This window comes from Peromyscus eremicus, chromosome 8a (genome assembly GCF_949786415.1).
Source record: "Peromyscus eremicus chromosome 8a, PerEre_H2_v1, whole genome shotgun sequence".
NCBI lineage: Eukaryota > Metazoa > Chordata > Mammalia > Rodentia > Cricetidae > Peromyscus > Peromyscus eremicus.
In genome coordinates, this window is record NC_081423.1 from 101,635,704 (window position 1) to 101,648,400 (window position 12,697).

General features: G+C 48.3%; 1 long non-coding RNA gene across 1 annotated transcript; it reads left to right on the plus strand.

The window, feature by feature from the left end:
* Nucleotides 1–11,544: 11,544 nt before the first annotated feature.
* On the plus strand, nt 11,545–12,163 carry LOC131916494 (uncharacterized). Its single transcript, XR_009380550.1, has 2 exons — nt 11,545–11,611; nt 12,001–12,163. It is a non-coding gene; the product is annotated as an uncharacterized LOC131916494 (long non-coding RNA).
* The last annotated feature ends 534 nt before the right edge of the window (nt 12,164–12,697 follow it).

A 12,697-nucleotide genomic window follows, 5' to 3' on the forward strand; every position in this document is an offset into this window, starting at 1 on the left:
TCTGCTTGGTTCTGTTCTTTCCAGTGAGGGAGGAGGACCCCTAGAGAGCTCAGGTTCTGGCGGCGGTGGGGGATGGAAGTAAAGGTGGGGGAGGGGAGCAAGCATAGGGGGACACTTGGGGACTTAATGAAGCTGTCTGGACTCTGCCCTGGGGACTCCGGTCCAGTCAATTGTTTCCTTTCGGAAAGCAGGGATTGTGCATCCTGGCCATCTTCTGATATTGTTCCAAAGTGATTAAGTTAAGCCTCCTGGGGCCAGCTGGAGAGAGGACAAATTGCTTTGCAGAATTGATCTGCTGCTGAAGCATTTAGCAGCTCACCCAACCTCAGCTGTGCCCACCTCGAGAGGCCACTGTGTGGGTCCCCTCCCCTCCCTCCCTCACTGTCCCTCACAAAGGCTCTTATCTGGCACTTGTACTCAAGTTTCCTGCCACATATCGCAGGGCCCAAGACAAGGACACAGGCAACACTGGCCTTGGTACATTCTCCCTGCCCACAGTCTCAGCCTGTGAGGCACCAGCTGAGGGGTGACAGGGTACTGGGATTAGGGAAGGCACAGGAGGAAACCCAAAGGGGAGGTGCCAATCTAGCCCTGGCCTGCGGCTCCTGGCTCCTTACTATCTACAAGTCCCCTACTTCTTCCTAGTCAACAGGACAAGACATACTGCCTTTGCCAGTGTTGTTTTTAGAAAACTGTGTGAGCTGGGATGACTGGGGTTTGAGCTCTTGGACTCATAGCTGAGGCTAGGCCACCTAGGGAGTAAGCATGTGCCAGGCCAGTGGATCCTTCTAGATGCAAGAACTGCCCAGGATAATGAAAGATTTGGCCTTGTGGGTGAATCCCGATGAGAGAATACACTTAGCCATGGGTGTTCTTTCCTGAGGAAACACGGGACTGGAGCCATGACTGCAGCAGGCCTAGGTGCCTGCTTCTCCTCCTGCTCCAGCTTTGAGCCCCATGCATCTCTCTCAGGCTGGGACCCACCCTGCCCACCTGCTCTGTGTCCTCAGACAAACCCACAGCGTTTTCAGAAAGCTGTTGGTGAGCAGAAGCACTCAGCAAATGTCGGCTGTGCTGCTTCTTCCCGCCTTTGAGGAATTCAGACACTGCCTGGGCTCTGGCAGCCCTAACAAGTTCAGCTTCGCCTCCCATCCTCAACAGGCCAATGAAAGAGCCAAACAGTGTGAAAGCAGCGAGATTTATTCACTGTAGCCACACTGGGAGAGGAACAAACAGGTCCAGCAGCACTCCAAATGGTCCCTGCCCAAGTCCATCTTTGGGGTTCTGATATGAGGCTTGGGTTTAAATAGAAGGTCAGAAGTTTGCTAAGCAGCCTGGGGCAGGTGTGGCCCTGCCCGTTACTGACCCATCATTGTGTCTGCTCCAGTCTCTGTTGCAAATGTCTGACAAGTGGAGAGTCACTTTCCAAGTGACAAGAACTCCTGGCTAGCACCAGCCTTTCCCCTTTCCCAGCCAAAGATTCCTAGGGAAATTCCAACTTCTTGGAGACCATTGTTTCCATAGCTCAAGAATCAAATGGAACAGTTCCAGAATATCTTATATCTTCATCCCACCAAGTTGGCCACAACACAGGGTCTCAGGCAGGCAGGTAAGCAACAGTTGTCCCAGGCTCTGCAGGCTCCCTTGTGGCTGATTAGGGGACAGGAAGATTCTCAGAGTTGCCCCCACTGCTGGGTCATTGCACACCAGCACCCCCTGTTTTTTTGAGACAGGGTTTTACTGTGTAGCCCCAGCTGGCCTGTGGCTATTTTTTTTTAAGTCTCTCTTAATTGATAATTTAAACTCTACATTAGCTGCCTTAGCCATTTTTTTAAAGTTCACTGTCAATGAGAGCAAGTCCAGTGCCATTGCTGTGCAGCCGCCACCAGCTCCATGCACCTCAGAACATTCCCATCTTCCCAAACTGAAGCCTGGTCCCCATTAAACACCAGCTCCTCAGGTCCGTTCCCCAGCCACCCAATCCACTTCCCGACTCTATGATGTTCACTGCTCAGGGACTCCGTGCAGGTCAAGCCAGCCACACAGTAACACGCCTCACCTTTGACCCAGTGTGAATCCTCTCACGGGCGGGCGGGCAGGCCAGCCCCGGCTGTGACTGCAGTGGCTAGTGGCCCCCATTTACTTCTTTCATGTGTACATTTTAATATTTTTGGTGGTGATCCTAGCCATCTCTCCAGCTCTCACGTGTACATTCTAAAGCAGACAGGTCCATGCAGTCTCCCTGCTTTGCCCAGATGCATAAGCCAAAGCCGCACTGGGGTCGGGAGCTTCTCCTGGCTCCCAGCCTCCTCCAACCTGAGTCTGCTGGCTTCTGGAGCTGTGCTCTCGCCTGCCAGCTTTTCTGAGCCTATTCACTGTCAAGCATTCCTGAAAGCTACCAGGAAGGGGAGAGTTGTGATGGGCATACCAAGCAGTGCCATTGCCATTTAGAGAGTGTTCTGACCCCTTTAAGGCACACAGGTCCCCTCTGTGGCCAGTTCTCCATCTCTTAAGACACCAGCTGAGGGCTGGAGAAATGGCTCAGTGGTTAAAAGCACTGACTACTCTTCCAGAGGACCAGGGTTCAATTCCCAGCACCCACATGCAGCTCACAACTGTCTGTAACTCCAAGATCTGACACCGTCACACAGACATACATACAGGCAAAACACCAATGCAAATAAAATAAAAATAAATTATTGAAAAAAAGACACCAGCTGAGCATCCAGTAGTCCATCTCAGTTATGAAACTAACTCCTTGGAGTCACCGTTGACCCTAAAGCTCCAGGCTCCCGTCCCTCAACAAGACCAATTCTCACATCAGACACAAGTTCAAATCTGCAGTGATCATCTGTGTGTCTGACCAGACTGTCAATCATAGGGCCCTAGAACCCCCACTCAGCTTTGATAAGTCTGAATGGCTCCAGAGCTCCAGAAAATGCTGGGCTGGTTGGTTAGAAAGGTTGTTGCTCAGGTGAGAGGCACCCAGCTCCGAGGCTCTCCTGTGCCCTGATGTGGCTGCCAACCCAGAAGCCCCAGAACCCATTATTTCATGTCTTCTGGAAGCCCCGTTACACAGCTGATCAAATTATCTCTGCGATTCAGCCATTCTCTAGTCCTTCAATCCCTTTGCATGTCACTTCCGGCTGGGACATTTCACATCTTTGAGGTGGCCACTGGATCGCTGAGGGGTTGCCCACTGACTATATGACCTAAGAGAGAATGAAAAGGCAAGCTGCCATTAGGGGCATCTGGTCTCAAGTTTCTGTACCAGGCTGTTGCAACCAGGACCTGATATAACAGATAAGGGGTCCCTGCCATTCAGCTTCTGCTGGTTCCCAGATGCCTTTCCAACAAGGTCCTCATCGATGTGAGTCAGACCCCACTGGTTTCTGTTCTGCCAGCTTCAATGGCCAGGTGGCAGAAGTCATTCAAGCTGTTAAAGACTTGGCTATCAGTGGGATGGTGCCCTGGCTGGGAGTACAGACAAAAGAAAAGTGATATGGTTGTTTGTATGGTGTGTGGAAGGCATAAGGACTCCTCCGTGGACACCCTGAAGTTTAACAGTACAAGGCTATATGTAGTAGTGCATGCCTTTAATCTCAGCACTTGGGAAACAGGCAGGTGGATGGATCTCTGTGTGTGAGTTTGAGGCTAACCTGGCTTACAAAGCAAGTTCCAGGCCAGCAACAGTTACACAGTGAACTCTGTCTTTACAAAAATTAAGCAGAAGGTTAAGAGTGGATACTGCCCCTCTCCCAAGCCTTAGTTTGAATCCTGACAGAGTCTCTGCTGTGAGCCCATGTACCTTATCATTTCTGAAGTCAGTGAGCACAGGACAGATAGAAAGCTACCCAAGAAGCCCAGTCCACTATTACACAAGATAGATTTTTAGCCTGCCTTGGTTGGGCCACCCACAATGCCCGCATGGTACCGTGGCCACAACATGCAGTCTGGTCTGCAGCTCACAACACCTGTTCAGCCCCAACAGCCTCTCCTGCAGCCCCCAGCTGCCTTCCTGCCCTCTCAGAGACGTCTCCACAGAGCTAAGTGTAGGCTCTTGAGTCTCTAGCTTCCAGGATTCCTGTGGTCAAGACCCCGGCTGCTTTCGATTGTTTCTCAAGTGTTTTGCTACTGGGAAGCCTCAAGCCACTCCACAGAGAGACATAAATAAAGGCAATAACTTGGCCATCCAGAGGCTTTGCACAGCATTTTCACCCTAACACCTTGGCACACTGCAAGGCAGCCCTCAGCCAAGATAGGGGAGGAAGGGAATCTCCAGCTCCGTGTCTGGGTCAGGTGCCTCTGCGCTGGGGGCCAGGTGCAGATGGGGCAGGCTGGCCTCTGGGATACAACAGAGACCTAAGGAGGAAGACAGGAGGATACTGCCAAGTGCTGGACCCCACACCCTATTTTCTTCAACTTTGGTGGGTCACAGGCATGCACATAAGGACATCCAAGGTATGTCCGGGTCAAGGAGAGGCAGCATCCTTCAGGGTGAGCTGCAGCAGATTTGCCACCCAGTGAACAAGGTGGAGATGCCAATGGCCTTGGGTCCTGGGAGCTGCTCTCATCAGCAATGAGGCCCCCAGGTGCAGAGGGCTGCTCCAACCCAAGCTCGGTGGCCCTGCTACTGCTGGGAGAGTGGGGAAGTGTAACTTTGACCCTGGAGGAAACTTTGCAGTAGCAGGGACAGCTGGGGAGACCTGTCATGAGGAACAACTGAAACTGTACGGGCGTTCACTGAAGCTCCTCAACTGTGTCCCTGCAGCTCTAAGTAGGGTGACATGCTTTGGGCATTTCCCAGGAGGCTACAGGGAAGGACAGTGATCTGGAAGCATCCATGGGGAGCTGCCGTGGAGGAAGGGGGCCAGTTCAGTTAGGATACTGCAGGAAGGAGTGAGGAACTGTGAAGGGGGGGGTGCTGGAACCATGGAGGAGGGGTTTCTAGGGAGAGCATCATATTTAGGACTGAGCGGGCAACATCCTCTGTGTCTAAGGGTTTGCTCCAGCTATGTGTTCCATAAAGACAGAGCAGGGAGAAGCAGGAATTGGGGCAGCAGAGGAGGTCCCCACACAGGGTGGGTGTATCTTTATCTCTATCTGTGCTAAGCAGGAAGGTTCTGAACCATTCTCCTATCTTCTGCTGTCCAGTTGGAGTCTACTAAGGATCTAAGCCCCAAAAGCCAGAAGGTAGGTCAGGACGAACAGAGCCAGCCAACCCAAGCCACTCTGACCCAGCCACCTTCCCTGAGGCCAGAAGACTCTCAGCTCCCTTCACAGTGCTGCATAATTAGGTTTTACATGGGCCTTTGCGCTGACCTACATGTCCCAGTGCCCATCTTCCTTGCCTGAGTGTGAGCCTGATGGTCTGTGACCTCCAGGCCGCCTAACCTTGTCAACCACCCAGGTTTCACTCAGGTCAGGCTGGCATGGAGGAGTTAAGCCAGGAGTCAGGTACCTGCATGCTCCCTTCACATTCTGCCAACCTCCAGAAACAGGAAAGGACATCCCAAGACAATGGGACCCCGTATGGTCCCCTGGACATCTGAGCCATGCCTAGGAAGCCAGAGTCTGTGTGAGCATTGGCTGGACACTGTGTGTCCCTGGTGTGAGTGAGGAGGAGCCAGGGATCTCCAGGAATGGACCCTTCACTTGTACACTGGCAACCACAAACAGCAATGCAGGATGCACAGGCTCCGGGGTGGGGATGAACTCAGAGGGTACCTCAGGCACCGACCTGGCACCAGATGAGACTGTGTCTGCCCATCCTCTGCCCCTGGCCAATAGGACAGAAAGACAAGAAGTAAGGACAGAATATCCTTGAATTTAACAGTATCCAGGAGGCACAGGTTATTGGGGGTCCCATTTTCAGCTAAACCTCTGAAGCCAAGAGTGGCCAAGAGGCCTGCTCTGGGTCCCAGATCTGTCCCAGGGCACAGGATCCTCTCTCATCGTCCTGATCCCACCATGTTCCTTCCTCTGACCTTCCCCTGCTCAGTCTGTGCAGGAGACCTGCTACTAGCTCCAGGTGAGCGGATGCTCATTAGATTTGTACCCAGAGATTTCAGGGGAGGGGGAGTATAGGGTTCCCAACCGTGTCCCTCAGCAGGCCATCCCTCTGGCACTGTCACCAGCTGTCTGCCCTGGCTCAGTGGGTAACAGCATGTATGCTTGTTCTGGTTCTGACAGGTTCCAGCTTGTTTTTCAAGACCTTGTCGGCAGGAAACCGCCAGGGAAGCAGGTGCTTTCTTTAATAGGGATGGCTTGCCCTGCATTATACTGGACAGTTTCTGGTGACCCAGGCCCATCTCTCTGGAAGAGGGAGCCTCAAGGGCTGGCAGGGGGATGGAGGTGACTCTGTTTTTAAAATGAGGGCAAAGTGACCTGACCAAGAAAGGAGGTTTGGGAGATGAAGCTGCTGTTCCTCGCCTGCCCCGCCCCCCTGGAAATCCCTAGCCCTCCCCGGGGCCCAGGCTCAGCTGCGGATGTGCCTCTGCTCTGTTTCACTCTCACAAGCACAAAAGCATGAGGCCTGCCCTGCAAGGCTGTATGAATAATAGAACTGAAATCAGCCCCAGTTAAAAATAGATCTTCTTCTTGATAAATATTTCAGGGACCATCTTTAGGATATACAGAGCCCCTGACTGAGGAGCCAAAGCAAACCCTGTTATCGAACCCAAGGAACGTAGGAAAGGCTTAGGGCCAGCTCAGCCGTTGCCTCACATCCACCCACTTGGCAGTGACGTACGTACGTACGCAGCAGATAGCGCACGCAGCATCAGCATCGGTGGAGTGCGTTGCCAGGAGCAGCTTAGGAGTTTTGAGGCATGTTAGTCACCTGTGAATTGTATGGAGGCAAATCAATTACAAAATGCCCTTGGCTGGTGAGGCTTGGAGTTTAGAAAAGTCAAAAGTTGGTTTCTATGTTTCTGCTATGTGGTAAGACTTCTACCATGAGCAGAAGCCAGGGGCCTTGGGAACCCCAGTGGACAAAGGGAGAGAATCTGGGTTGGGAGGCAGAGGTCACTGGAGTTTAAAGTGTTGGCTCGTTTCAGAAAACTTTGCAAACAAAACAGTCTTGAAGATCTGCATTAATTAGGATATATGATCTAAACAAGATAAATGATTTCGAGTAATGCATGGAAATGTCCCAAAGCTTTGACCCCCTGTGCTTGACACAAGCTAGAGTCTTTTTTTTTTGTTTTTGTTTTTGTTTTTGTTTTTCGAGACAAGGTTTCTCTGTGTAGTTTTGGTGCCTGAATCTTGCTCGCTTTGTAGACCAGGTTGGCCTTAAACTCACAGAGAACTGTCTGGCTCTGCCTCTCCGTGCTGGGATTAAAGGCATGCACCACTACCTGGCAGGCTAGAGTCCTTTGAGAAGAGGGAAACTCAATTGAGAAAATGTCCCCACCAGATTGGCCTGTTGTAGCAAGAATCTTAAAAGGTCTTATTAAGAAAATCAAACCTGAGACCAGTTATTGGGGTGAATGCTGGAAGATCAGAGAAGCAGAACAAGCCACAGCTACCTCACCTTGCCAATTCCTCAGTCTGTTTCCTCAGACTGGATGCCTCTGAGTCCTTATCCAGAATGAATCTCAGTTGAAATGCTGCTTGAAAGCCTGAAAGCTTAACTAGCCAAAATGCTTCTAGTTCCTGGTCTTCACGCCTTATATACCTTTCTGCTTTCTGCCATCATGTTGGGGACCGATTCTGGACAGTGGTGTCCTTACTTTATCAAACCTTACAAAGGCAGGAAATTCCTGGCCTAACCTCGGGCTGTACAACTTCCTGGAGTACCTGCTAATCAGCCAGCTGCAGGGGCCTGGGACCAAAGTGACCTCACCCTCCCTTAGGAATTTGCCATCCTTCTCTCCGTGCTTCCCCTGTTCCCCCTCCCTGCCTGAAGCCCTGTTTATAAGCTTCAACACCCAGTCAATAAACGGAGACCTCGACGCAACTCAGAATGTCTCTGTCTTCCTTTACGCGCCTGGTCTCCTTTCTCTCTCGCCCCCATTGATCTTTCAGGAGGTGCCTCCTCGGGTCTCATCAAATAACCTGGCCCGCGGGACCGGGCAAGTGGCGCCCGAACGTGGGGCTCGAGGAACGGTGACCTGCCGGACGACGGACAACGGAAGGGGCCCCCGGAGAGGATCAGGGTAGAGACGCCCGGACTGCACCACTCGTGCAATGCGGGAGAGTCTTGAGGTAAGTATGTCGTCCCATCGATCATGGGCAAAAATTTATCTAAAGAGGCTGTTTTTCTAAAGGAGATGAAAAGGTAATCTTAGGGAGAGGGGAATAAGAGTTAAGAAAAAGGATTTGATAAAATTCTTCTAATATGCGGAGGAGAAATGTCCCTGGTTAGTGATTAATGGACCAGGAATTCACCCTCTGACTTGGAACGAGGTTGGAAAAGATATTAACAAATTAATCAGAGATGGGGAAAATGTCCCGGATGCCTTTTTTAGTTTTTAATGGTGTGATTAGAGATGTTCTAAAGAAAGCAGAGGGAGATGGGCGTGTTTCACATTTACTAGCCCTTGCAGAGGATTTTCTCTCAAACTCCCCCTGCCTGACACCCAAGGGTCCAGAGGTTTATTGACATCTACCGGTAAGAGCGCTCTCTGTCCTGTCTGTGTCTCTGTCATGTTACTTTTGTTTTGTACCGGTCGATCGATTTGTACTTTGCAGGCTCTCACTGGGGCAAACGTGTCCGGACAGTGAACCTGGCGGCGAAGGGAGACGTCCCAGAGCCCTAAGGCCACCTCAGAGGTGACGATTTGGTTTAGGAGCATCTTTGGGTATCTTCCCCCACAATGGGAGGAAGTGCCACCTTGTATTTTGTCCCGGGAATTTGTCAGAGCCATTTTGTGGGTTTTTTTGTATGTTTTGTTGTGATCATTGTTACTTTACTGTCTCTCCTTCTCTTCAAAAAAAAAAAAAATTTGTTTAACTAAATGAAAAAAGGGGAACTGCTGCAGGCCACAGGAATATATCATAAGAACTCAGCTGGTTATGGCAAAGTCACTACCTGGAGGAATCAGGAAATTCCTCCAGAGGAAGCCAAATCCTAAGGAGTTTTTGGTGTTACTTGGCTTGTTATATATCAGCTGTATTCTGTTATAAAAATCATGTGTGGCTTCATAGTTTTCCCAATTGATTTTTCCCTAAGAAGGGCTAACAATGTGCACTGATCACTCTCTAGACACACACATTCCAGGCATTTGGAGAACAGCCCCAGGAAAGGCTTTCTCTGGAATCAGATATCTCCCCTAGCCATTTTCAAGGACTAAAGGAGACACCACCCAGGTGGTCACCCAACTTCCGAGGACTAACAGTGATAACCACCCACAGGCGAGTCTCTTGACTTAAGGTAAATTCCACAAGGAGACACCGCCCAGGTGGTCGCTCAATTTCCGAGGACTAACAGTGATAACCACCCACATACAAGTCTCCTGACTTAAGGTAAATTCCACAAGGAGACACCGCCTAGGAGAGGTGGATGTTAAGTAATAGCTTTACACAGTTTAGCTCGGACCCTCCCTTTTATATACCAGGACTTCCAGGGCACAGAAAGGAAAAAAAAAAAAAAAGAGAGAATGGAAGAACTAGATGGGTAAGAACTTGAGAGGAACAAACTGAGATGGGGAAGAACTAGATTGAAGGGCTAGAAGAGAGGACTAGAGGAACGAGATGGAAGATGAGGAAGAGCCAGATGGGGAAGAACAAGATGAGGAAGAGCCAGATGAGAGAGAAGGAGATGGGAGAGGAGCTGATAGGGGAAAGAACTAGATAGATGAGAACCTAGAAGGGTCAGAACTATATGAAGGAATTAATATAGAACCTAGAGGTAAATAAATATAGAGAAATCAGGCAAGAAAGGAGCTAGACATGAGAGCAGAATAGAAGCTGTGTAGAGAGAGAATTGTCACAAAATAATAAAGTGTGTGAACAACAACAAAAAAAAAGGGGTGCATGTCTGACTGACAGGGAGGAAGCCCCTGATATCTGTTTGATTAAGGACAGAGATCCTCGACTCTGGATTGTTTTTGGTGTGATTGAGCCTGGAGGGTCACCCCCCCCCCAGCACATCAGGCTGTCATTGTTCTTGGAGCTTTGTTGGTTGTTTTGTTGGGGCAAAGTTTTTTTCGTGTGCCCTTGGTCTTGTGTGTAATGTATTAACTGTTCTTATTGTTGACTTGACTGTGACGGACGCTATGGGACAGTTCCCTTCTTCTCTACTAGACCTTTGCCTAGCCCACTGGAAGGATGTGTGAGCCACAATAGAGGGAACTGAGTTCCCCACCCCCACTCCCCGATTGAACTGAGATAAACAGGTAGCTCCTGCCAGGTGGGGCTTGCATACTGCAGGAGGGGCTTGTTGGCTGTGAATGAGGCCATCATCTCAGTGCTGATGTTCCAGTTCTTGGATTGTCTGTGTAAATGTTATTTGTTTCTGTCTGCTAACTTCCCTTATTTTCCTAGAGGAAGAGGAGGAGAGAGAGGCATAGCAAAGGCCACCTCCCTTCCTCCGTAGCTCTCTTGCTATCAGGACTGCAGCCAGCCGGCTGCTCTCAGGAGGGTGGGGGTGCGTGCTCTCCATACAGGTGGGCAAAGACGGGAGCTCTGGACAGGGCAATGGGGACTGCCTGCAATTGACAAAAACTGTGTGAACACTAAAGAGAGAATCTGACCCTCCCTTCCTTTACTGTGATAACTTCAAGGTCTCTTCTGCCGGCCAGCAGCTTCTCTTGTTAACCCTTCTCTGTCCTGATATTACTTAAAAAGAAATGTTAAATTACCAGTTCAAGATACTGGGAAAATTATGCTTTTGTTTCCACAGGAAAAATAAAAATTTACATGGGTTTTGGTCATTTGAGTTCAGTGGGTTACAAATACTTGCCATCATTTAAGAGACTTGGTTTCAAATTATTGTTGGTTAAGATAAAATATAATGTTTTTATAAAAAATGGCTTGAGATATATATATATATATATATAAAAATGAAACATGTTTCAGATTTCTTTGTCTTGCTATTCTGCTGTTACATTGAGACTCCAAAGGGTCATAGTTGTAAAAATGTCTGTCTACAGGTATGAATGAAAAATGTGGCCACATGTATGTTTGGTTTTGAATGTCTGAGTTTGCATGTCCTTTGTGTTAAGAAATGCAAGTTAATACTAGTCATCTGGCTATTCAGATACTAGTTTAAAGCATAAACTGTTTTATTTTAATATAAAAAAAACTGAGAGGTATATTTGACTAATATATCTATAGGAGAACAAATTGCCCTGGTTATTGTTACCAAACTTAGAGATATTTTCAAGATTACGCCTAGATTTGTTTGGCTCAGATACATTTAATAGATAATGGTCCTCAAACCTGTGAAAGATCTGATGAATATGGCATTTACATTATTTGATAAAAAGCTTACTATAGCAAACAGAGACTCTGAGCTCCCTAGCTCCTAGCAATGACTCCCAAGGTCTCCAAAGAAGAAATGGAACAATGACAAGAAGATGCCACCTGAATTGTGGACAATGCTGTCCTGACACCTGTCCTGCCAACACTATGAAGACTATAGGAGCCTGGGATGATGGCAGTCTGGGTAATGGATAATCTATGTTGTTTTTTTAAAAATAGACTTAAAAGTCTGGACTCAGGTAAAGTTTATCCTTCTCAGATCTTTGATGACATTTATGACTGGACTAGCTATAGCTTTCTCAGCTTAGTAATTGATTGATCAATGGATTAATTAATTAAAGTTAATAAGTCTCTTTAAAAAAGATAAACAGGTTCTAAATATAGACTTACAGATGTTTTTCATTGGGCCAAGGAAATTTCAGTCCAATCTATATTTGGTTCTCTAGATAGAAAAGACACTATGGATTTCAGGGCAAATTGATAATACTACAATTACTAAGACTATGGGTCTAAAAGTTCCAAATGAGTTCATAAGTTTTAACTCCTGTTCCTAGTTTATATCTGTCTCAACAGGTTTCCACTTGGCTGACAGATACATCCAAGCATCATTTGCTGGTGACAACCTACTGCAAATGACTGTGAGCCCTGAACTTGCTGAAAGCTGATATGGACCAATTCAGCCGATATGCATACCATCTCTTCAGCTGGTCAATAAAACGTTCCCTCTTGTCTTTGACTAACATTCTGGCTTTCCAGGGCCTTGATAACAACGTCCCAATGTCAGCAGGAAGTAATTATAGAAGAGAGAAAACATCGCCCCTGTTTCCCCCCCACCCTGGAATGTTAGCTCAAAAGGGAATTTCTTGTCATAGGGAACCTGAGATAAAGTTCCAAGTTCCTTGAGGATAAGGAACTCTGTCAGCCATCATAAGGCTTTTGGCCCTGTGCTTCTGCTAATTACTGTTGGCTCTTATATCACTGATGTCTTAACTAAATCATGTCTGGGTACCACTAAACTGAGGATGCTAGAATTCCAGTATCCACCTCTGAACCCATGACACACTTGCAGATGGCAAAAACTAAATAAGGGGAAGCTCGCTTTGCCATTGATAATGGGAAAACTCTTATGTTCTGGTCCAATTAGTCTCCGATATGGAATTCTTTGAGCAGAGAGGCAGATACACTCGAGAACCTGTGTCTATGACTATTGCCCTCTTGTTAGGTATTAGGGCATCACTGCAGGAATTGGTACAGGAACTACTGCTCTCGT